General features: G+C 38.3%; 1 pseudogene; it reads right to left on the reverse strand.

The window, feature by feature from the left end:
* Positions 1 to 332: 332 nt before the first annotated feature.
* On the reverse strand, positions 333 to 1,192 carry Pgap2-ps1 (post-GPI attachment to proteins 2, pseudogene 1; annotated as a pseudogene).
* Between the last annotated feature and the right edge of the window lie 9,227 nt (positions 1,193 to 10,419).

Raw genomic sequence — 10,419 nt, forward strand, 5'->3', positions numbered from 1 at the left:
TCTGTGATCTTCAGGTAGCAACCACTGTTCTGGACCCTAACCTTAGTGAAAAGTGTCTACACAAAGGTGAAAAACTAGATAGTAATGAACCTCAGGACTTTTTTTTTTTGCACCAAGTGGTAGAACTTTCTGTCAGCTCAGTTTATTTAGAACCTTTCAGTGAATAGTGAAGATCCCCATGAGAGGTGGGGAGAAGTAAGCAGTGCTGGGGTCAGGCTTGTCATACCCTCCCCACTCTTCTCTCCCAGTTCCCAGATTGAGATGGGCCCAGAGAGGATATGGAGATAGGGAAGACCAAAATGGTTTCTTGTTTTCCAGCATCAGAGAAGAGGTTAGAATCTCCTTTCCTCAGGCTGAGAGGTTATTAGCAGCTCTTTGTTCCTGAAGTCCCACCAGGCTGTTATGTGGAATGCCATGTTGGTTAGGACAATAGTGTACTCCAGGATGGCAAAGATGATATATACTCCAACCTCATAATACATGTTGTGCTGGAAGTAGACAGCCTGCGCCGAGAAGGAGATGAAGTTGATTATGAAGAGCTGCTGTTTCCAGCTATAGGACTTGCAATCCTCCTGACTTACTGTGTGCTTCTTGTTCTGCCTCCAGAGAATGCAGATGAAGAGTCTGTAACTAAGGGATGTGACGATAAGCTCAATGAAAGCATTTTTTTGTGGATGGCTGCAGGGGGAGAGGAGGATTACTTCCTTCACCCACAGGCAGGACGGAGGGCTGTGCCTGCTTCCGGTACCCTTCACCCCTCCCTTGTCCAGGCACCCACTGAAGTTCTCAGAAGAGATGTAGGTGAACACAAGCAACACCAGGTTTTCAACCACATTGAGACTGAATTTGAGGCAGCGTAGAAAGCGGTAACATGGACATAGGGATGGACAGCTGAGGTTGTGGTTCCAGTAGGCGAAAGCTGTCAAGAAGTAGGGTGCTGAGTGCAGGCCAATACAGAAATGCCACACAAAGCACTGGGGAACCTCCCCACCAATGGCAGAGCTCACTAATGGCAGGTAATTGGGCACCCCACAGTATGTAGATGTTGTCTCCTGGAAGTGAAAGGGCAGGGACCACAGAATGTAGAAGAAGGCAACAAGTGTACAGCAGACAGTGATTGGGGCCACTATAGAGAAGCAGAATCAGACTAGGGTCCCATCCAGATCCAGTATCAGTGGGACCTGGTATTTCTTGTCAGACTCAAAGCCACATGCTAGTAACTGGCACAGCAGAGATTCAAAACTAGTCTCAAGTTCCAAGGCTCCCCCACACCTCCATCCAAAGTGCCTGGAGGGTTCTTGAGCAGAAGGCCGCAAGTAGTCGTGCCTAAGGTCTTAACCCATAGCCAGGGGGCAGAACCAGGAGCCTCAGCCTGGTCCAGGGGCGAGTACTAAAATAATTTTCATGTCCTTTTCAGGTTTACTTTGAAAAGCAAAGATTCTTCTTCATTTACTTTGATACTTAAGATTTTTGCATGCTACCCTAACTTTCTCTGAAAATGCTGTAGTATATAGCATTAATGAACAATACTGATGATATTGCTTCCCATTTTAACATTGATCAGTTTTAGTGATTGTAGAGAACATTGATTAAAAAAATAAAACAGGATTATTTTTATGATTTTATAATGAAATAATAAAATAGTTATTTTATACATGCATATAATTTTTATGATTAGTATAAAATATAAAAATAAACAATCCATATTTTAAATGAGAGTACTAAAAATAGTATATTAAACATGAATCAGTATTTGAAAATATTGAAAGAAGAATCCAGTGGTTACCATTCAATATTGCAAACAAGATTAATGGATGATCATAGTAATATTTGCAGTTAAATAGCAGGACTATAAGTAATGAGCAGGTTTTTTTTTTTTTTATTAACTTGAGTATTTCTTATATACATTTCGAGAGTTATTCCCTTTCCCGGTATCCGGGCAAACATCCCCCTAATCCCTCCCCCTCCCCTTCCTTATGGGTGTTCCCCTCCCAACCCTCCCCCCATTGCCACCCTCCCCTCAACAGTCTAGTTCACTGGGGGTTCAGTCTTAGCAGGACCCAGGGCTTCCCCTTCCACTGGTGCTCTTACTAAGATGTTCATTGCTACCTATGAGGTCAGAGTCCAGGGTCAGTCCATGTATAGTCTTTAGGTAGTGGCTTAGTCCCTGGAAGCTCTGGTTGCTTGGCATTGTTGTACATATGGGGTCTCGAGCTCCTTCAAGCTCTTCCAGTTCTTTCTCTGATTCCTTCAACGGGGGTTCTATTCTCAGTTCAGTGGTTTGCTGCTGGCATTCGCCTCTGTATTTGCTGTATTCTGGCTGTGTCTCTCAGGAGCGATCTACATCCAGCTCCTGTCGGTCTGCACTTCTTTAATGAGCAGTTTTTTAAAGATGTGTTTACATGCTTACCCGCATATATGTTGCTGTAACACATATGTGCCTGGTGCCTGTAACAGACAGAGAGGGCATGTGAGTCCCTGGAATTTAATTTAACAGTGGCTGTGAGCCTCTGAACAGGTACTGAGAATAGAACCTGGGACCTATAGAAGAGATGAAAATGCTTTAACTCCCTGAGCCCTCTCTCCAGCTGTAATCAATAATTCCTTGTGTGCGAGATCTTTACAATACTAAAATTTTGCAGTAAAGTTAGTAATACAAATATAACTCATGTTTGTATTATGAGCTTTTTATCACTAAAATGTTACAATAATCTTATAATACAAATGTAATAACTGTATTTGTATGGATCAATACCTTGAATTGTGACCATAGATATGTATCTAGATCAAATTTCAACTGGTCTCTCTTGTAAAGTACTGCATTATGTGAAACCATATGAAATGTACTTTTGATCACCTCAGCATATATAAATGATATATAATTTTACCAAACCCTGAACCATTTATTATGTTGAGTCTACTAAGTGTAGTGTATTTCTGGCTCTGAATTTAATTAGTGGACCTTTTCCCTCATCACACAGTCTCTGGGCCAGTTTCAATCTGTCTTGTTACTGTCAACCCAAACACTCCACCTCTTTTTCTCATTCTGCATATTGAGTTTTACTGAGAATAAATAATTTAAAACTGTAACCATGTATTGAGTATACTTATGCAATGGTATGAGATACTGAGGTTAATAAGACCTGACTTATATCAGGTGGTATGAGTCTGTGACTCTGATGCTGAAATTTTTAACTATTACTGTCTTCTACATTCTGCTTCCATTTTGTTTCTTAATGGCCTAGGTACACTGATCATACTTATGGTCACATTTGCTGTCACTTGCTTTGTTTCAGACATCATTTTCTCTTTTCAGGCAGATATAATGTATTGTCTCTTATATGTCTGTCCCTCAGTACTTATTACAAAGCACATAGTGAATAAAATATCACATAATGAATGCAAAAATCTTATCTTCTTAGTGTTGTCTTGAGGGAGCAATATTTCCACAAAATAGTGACTTCTGTACTATAGATAGTCCTTAACATAGACGTAACGTCTGAGATGAGAATATGTGTTCAAATACTTCCAGAAAATGCTCCTGGGGGAATTCTGAAGAAAAAAAATAAACACAGGAAGCCATAGAAGAAATAAATCTCAGGTGAAAATCCCTCAGTAGATTGCTTCAGCTTTGACCCCTTGGGAATTCATGAGAAAACATTTTTACAGTTATCTCTTTAGTATACAAAAGAACTGGGTTTTCATATTCCTTCTCTCTTCACACATTGATTTATAGTCTCCCTGGATAGAACCACATTATTTACCAGATGGTGCAAAATCTTTTCCGTTTGTGGGTAAATCTGCTTCAGGAAGTTGAAGATGAATGATCTTTTCACTACTACTTGTATTTGGAAGGTAAAGGGATGTGGACCTTCAACCTTGGTGAGAACAATTGAATTTAACAGTACTTATAAGTCAAGAAACCCAGGGTAACTGTTGCTTTCTTTTTTTTTTTTATTAACTTGAGTATTTCTTATATACATTTCGAGTGTTATTCCCTTTCCCGGTTTCCGGGCAAAAATCCCCCTCCCCCCTCCCCTTCTTTATGGATGTTCCCTCCCCCCCTTGCCGCCCTCCCCCCAACAATCTAGTTCACTGGGGATTCAGTCTTAGCAGGACCCAGGGCTTCCCCTTCCACTGGTGCTCTTACTAGGATATTCATTGCTACCTATGGGGTCAGAGTCCAGGGTCAGTCCATGTATAGTCTTTAGGTAGTGGCTTAGGCCCTGGAAGCTCTGGTTGCTTGGCATTGTTGTACATATGGGGTCTCGAGCCCCTTCAAGCTCTTCCAGTTCCTTCTCTGATTCATTCAACCGGGGTCCTATTCTTAATTCAGTGGTTTGATGCTAGCATACACCTCCGTGTTTGCTGTATTCTGGCTGTGTCTTTCGGGAGAGATCTACATCCGGCTCCTGTCGGTCTGCACTTCTTTGCTTCATCCATCTTGTCTAATTGGATGGCTGTATATGCATGGGCCACATGTGGGCAGGCTCTGAATGGGTGTTCCTTCTGTGTCTGTTTTAATCTTTGCCTCTCTATTCCCTGCCAAGGGTATTCTTGTTCCCCTTTTAAAGAAGGAGTGAAGCATTCACATTTTGATCATCCGTCTTGAGTTTCATTTGTTCTAGGCATTTGGGTAATTCAAGCATTTGGGCTAATAGCCACTCATCAATGAGTGCATACCATGTGTGTTTTTCTGTGATTGGGTTACCTCACTCAGGATGATATTTTCCAGTTCCGACCATTTGCCTACGAATTTCATAACGTCATTGATTTGATAGCTGAGTAATATTCCATTGTGTTGATGTACCACATTTTCTGTATCCATTCCTCTGTTGAAGGGCATCTGGGTTCTTTCCAGCTTCTGGCTATTATAAATAAGGCTGTGATGAACATAGTGGAGCACCTGTCTTTTTTATATGTTGGGGCATCTTTTGGGTATATGCCCAAGAGAGGTATAGCTGGATCCTCAGGCAGTTCAATGTCTAATTCTCTGAGGAACCTCCAGACTGATTTCCAGAATGGTTGTACCAGTCTGCAATCCCACCAACAATGGAGGAGTGTTCCTCTTTCTCTGCATCCTTGCCAGCATCTGCTGTCACCTGAGTTTTTGATCTTAGCCATACTCACTGGTGTGAGGCGAAATCTCAGGGTTGTTTTGATTTGCATTTCCCTTATGACTAAAGATGTTGAACATTTCTTTAGGTGTTTCTCAGTCATTTGGCAGTCCTCAGCTGTGAATTCTTTGTTTAGCTCTGAACCCCATTTTTTAATAGGGTTATTTGTCTCCCTGCGGTCTAACTTCGTGAGTTCTTTGTATATTTTGGATATAAGGCCTCTATCTGTTGTAGGATTGGTAAAGATCTTTTCCCAATCTGTTGGTTGCCATTTTGTCCTAACCACAGTGTCCTTTGCCTTACAGAAGCTTTGCGGTTTTATGAGATCCCATTTGTCGATTCTTGATCTTAGAGCATAAGCCATTGGTGTTTTGTTCAGGAAATTTTTTCAAGTGCCCATGTGTTCCGATATGCTGCCCTAGTTTTTCTTCTATTACTTTGAGTGTATCTGGTTTGATGTGGAGGTCCTTGATCCACTTGGACTTAAGCTTTGTACAGAGTGATAAGCATGGATCGATCTGCATTCTTCTACATGTTGACCTCCAGTTGAACCAGCACCATTTGCTGAAAATGCTATCTTTTTTCCATTGGATGGTTTTGGCTCCTTTGTCAAAAATCAAGTGCCCATAGGTGTGTGGGTTCATTTATGGGCCTTCAATTCTGTTCCATTGGTCTATCTGTCTGTTTCTGTACAAATACCATGCAGTTTTTATCACTATTGCTCTGTAATACTGCTTGAGTTCAGGGATAGTGATTCCCCCTGAAGTCCTTTTATTGTTGAGGATAGTTTTAGCTATCCTGGGTTTTTTGTTATTCCAGATGAATTTGCAAATTGTTCTGTCTAACTCTTTGAAGAAATGGATTGGTATTTTGATGGGGATTACATTGAATCTGTAGGTCGCTTCTGGTAAAATGGCAATTTTCACTATATTAATCCTGCCAATCCATGAGCATGGGAGATCTTTCCATTTTCTGAGGACTTCTTCAATTTCTTTCTTCAGAGCCTTGAAGTTCTTATTGTACAAATCTTTTACTTGCTCGGCTAAAGTCACACCGAGGTACTTATGTTATTGGGGTCTATTATGAAGGGTGTCGTTTCCCTAATTTCTTTCTCAGCTTGTTTCTCTTTTGTGTAGAGGAAAGCTACTGATTTATTTGAGTTGATTTTATACCCAGCCACTTTGGTGAAGTTGTTTATCAGCTTTAGTAGTTTTCTGGTGGATCTTTTGGGATCACTTAAATATACTATCATATCATCTGCAAATAGTGAAATTTTGACTTCTTCTTTTCCGATCTGTATCCACTTGACCTCCTTTTGTTGTCTGACTGCTCTGGCTAGAACTTCAAGAACTATATTGAATAAGTAGGTAGAGAGTGGGCAGCCTTGTCTAGTCCCTGATTTTAGTGGGATTGCTTCAAGTTTCTCTCCATTTCGTTTAATGTTAGCAACTAGTTTGCTGTATATGGCTTTTACTATGTTTAGGTATGGGCCTTGAATTCCTATTCTTTCCAGGACTTTTATCATGAATGGGTGTTGAATTTTGTCAAATGCTTTCTCAGCATCTAATGAAATGATCATGTGGTTTTGTTCTTTCAGTTTGTTTATATAATGGATCACGTTGATGGTTTTCCATGTATAGTCTTTAGGTAGTGGCTTAGTCCCTGGAAGCTCTGGTTGCTTGGCATTGTTGTACATATGGGGTCTTGAGCCCCTTCAAGCTCTTCCAGTTCTTTCTCTGATTCCTTCAACGGGAGTTGCTTTCTAATATATATCCTTTCTACTATTTTTCTTAGATTCATGAGAAATTTGTACAATTTTCAAATTAGGCTTAAGATTTTTGAATAGGAGTTTAAGGAAAAAAATCTCACTGAAATATTAAAACCTGTAAATGTCACATACTTTTAGTGTGCCATGTTATGTCTACACAAAATCATCAGATGTTCTGTGTCACAGTAGTTCCAAAATCCCATTCTGGGAATTTCAGATAAAAATGTGTGTAATTATATTGAGTAATTATATTGTATAGAAAACCAAAATCCAAAAGTTTCAAAGAATAAAGATTAAAATATGCAGTAAGTTTCAAAAGCTACTTCTATAATAATTATTTTGTGGCATTGCTATACTGTTTCAGATATGACCATATAACATTTTGTATTTTTAATTTATTGTCTATACATATACAGTGAACATTGTATTTTTGAGTATATTATATCCTCATTCTTCTCTATCCTTCCTTTCCTTTCCGTTTATTTATCCTTTGTTCTCTATTCAGTTCTACTTTCATTTCATTTATGTATACATGATTTAGTATAATTACCTAAAATATAGAAACTGCAAAAAGATAAACTTGCGATGTTTCTCTTTCTGAGATTGGCTTTTGTAAAAAAAAATATGATTATCTCTAATTACATACACTTCAGCAAAAAGGAAAAACTTCAGTTTTTATGATTAAAGAGAATCCATGTGTTTATATGCCAGTTTCTTTACTTATTGCTTAATTGTTGGACATTTAGTTTTGTTGTAGACTTCAGCTGTGTTGAATGTTGTTGCAATTAATATTGATGAGAAATTATTTTTCTGATGTGTCAACTTGGAGTTCTTCAAGTAAATACCCAGGTGTGGTATGATTAGGTCATATGGTAGATCTATTTCAATTTCTTTAAAAATGGGTCTGTGCTGATTCATGTCGAAGTTTAACTAGTTTACATTTCCACTAGTGCTGTATGAGGTCTCCCTTTTATGATTCTATAATTCTAATCCAACAAAATAAGGTAAATATGCAGCTTATTTGAATTAAATACATCAATGCCAACTACTATATTTTTACAGAATGATATGTAAATCTTAATGTACATTTCACCTCAATTTATTTCAGGTAATTGATAGAATTTTTAAGTGGACTTTCCAAAGGTCATGAATGATATTCAAATTGGTACAGCTTTAATACATTGGCTCTTACTCTATTGAAAAGATGAAAGCCTTCTGTATTATAACCTAGGGAGAGGGTGAATACAATCTAAGTACATTACACACATGAATGACCATGTCATAATAAACTCCATTCTTTTCACAATAGATATGTACTAGTAATTATAATTTTAAGAATTTTATGCCAGAACTATAGCCTATTTTTACCTATAAGTATTGTCATGATGGAGTTTGAAGCAACTTTACCAGCACTTTCCTCTTAACGTTATTTCATGGTCTGAAATGATACTACTTATATTTACCTGTGTTTGTCCATGTATACCTGCCTTTGCTATGAGTTGCTATGTTAACTTTCAAATTTCACTATGCAAGGTATTTGATTTCTTCTTTTATTCACTGCTGAGTCTGAGGGCTCTTCCATTAGCAAAAATGAAGGGCTCTAGCTAAATTATTATGTAAAACAGAAACTCTGTCTTTGCTGAGAAAAGCCCATGCCTTCTTTTCAGCGTTATCTTGTGGTCAGCGAATCACAACTACAATGATCTTATATCCCCAGGTCATGTTTCTAAGTGAAACAAGAATGAAGGTTTAACCTTCTGGTTTCACCTATTTGGTTAATTAAAAGAGACTAAATCAAGTTATTTTTTTTTAAAAATAATCCAAGTAAAATCAAAGATTTTAGAGTTACAAAATGTACTTTCACTTTTTTGGCAATGGCTGACATTCCTCTGTTACATGACTCAAATTTGTACTTAAACCAAAAGTACTTAAACTACTAGTTCTTAGCGAACACAATGTTGGTTCCTTACGGTTGGTTTCTGTTGCTTCAGTGAAACACCGTGACCAGAAATCAAGATGGGGAGAAAAGGATTTATTTGGCTAAAACTTCTGCATTGCTATTCATCACTGAAGGAAGTGAACTGCAAGAGGGCATGCTCCTGGATTCAGAAGCTGATGCAGAAACCTTGAAGGGTGCTGCTTGCTTGCTTGCTCCTCATGGCTTTATCAGTCTGCTTTCTTATAGAACCCAGGACCACCAGGCCGTGGATAGCACTACTCAGCATGGGATAGGCCCTCCTTCATTGATCCCTAACAGAGAAAATGGCTTACAGATGGATCTCATGGAGGAATTAAACTGAGGTTCTATCCTCTCTGATGACTCTAACTTGTGTCAAGTTGACATACAAAGTCAGCCAGTGCAGTTGGGGAAAGTCCATTAGCCTGTTTTTCAACTATTATATTTTTGAATTTTGATAAATTTCCATTTCAGATCATTGTACATCTTTTGGTTGTACAATTGGTTTGCCAGTATTTGTTTGTACTTGTCCAAAAATCCTGATTTATGGGTTGTTCAGAAAGTCCAAATACACTTTGTCAGCTTTCTTCTGAAAAATATTTAAGCCTATTTTTGTTAGGATGAAATTGATAGCCCTCAATGTGGTTTTGTGCCTGTATCGTCTGGCATCCACTCCTTAATCCCAATACCTCACAACATCATATTCAATCTCTGATTGCTCCACATATTCAGCTTTCTTGATTTTGTAGTTAGTAACCTCTAATTTAAAATAGGACTGCAGTGAATGATTTTCATTCCCACAGAGTCCTCTTCATGTCCCAGATTAGATGCCTTCTTACCTCAAACTTTTACTGATAATATTTCTCTTTACTTATTTTTAATGTTATCGTTAAATATAAGAGGTTTTTGTTTTTGTGATTTTGTTGTTGTTTTGCTTTTTTATTCTTGTTTTGTTTTGTTTTGTTTTATTTGAGACAGGCTTTCTCTGTGTAACAGCTCTCCTCTCCTGACTCTTTATAGACCAAGCTCTCCTTAAAATAAGAGATCATCCTGGCTCTGTCTTTAGAGTTCATTTGTATTTTTAAATTAAAACATTCATCATGAAATGGAGATGTAGTTCAATGCTGAAGTAATTTCCTATCTGACACAGGGCACCAGATTTAATCCTTAACAACACAAATAAAACAAAGCTACAACAACAGGTCTGTCTTCTAAAATATGGTATTCAAGTATTCAACTACCATGAGGTCAACTTTTTCTTTTTCTTTTTTTCTTTTTTTTTTTTTGCTTTTATTTATTTATTTTTTATATATATTTTTTTAACTTGAGTATTTCTTATTTACATTTCGAGTGTCATTCCCTTTCCTGGTTTACTGGCCAAAATCCCCCTAAGCCCTCCCCCTCCCCTTCTTTATGGGTGTTCCCCTCCCCATCCTCCCCCCATTGCCACCCTCCCCCCAACAATCACGTTCAGTCTTAGCAGGACCCAGGGCTTCCCCTTACACTGATGATCTTACTAGGATATTCAATGCTACCTATGAGGTCAGAGTCCAGGGTCAGTTCATGTATAGTCTTTA

Source organism: Rattus norvegicus, chromosome X, assembly GCF_036323735.1.
Source record: "Rattus norvegicus strain BN/NHsdMcwi chromosome X, GRCr8, whole genome shotgun sequence".
Taxonomy (NCBI): domain Eukaryota; kingdom Metazoa; phylum Chordata; class Mammalia; order Rodentia; family Muridae; genus Rattus; species Rattus norvegicus.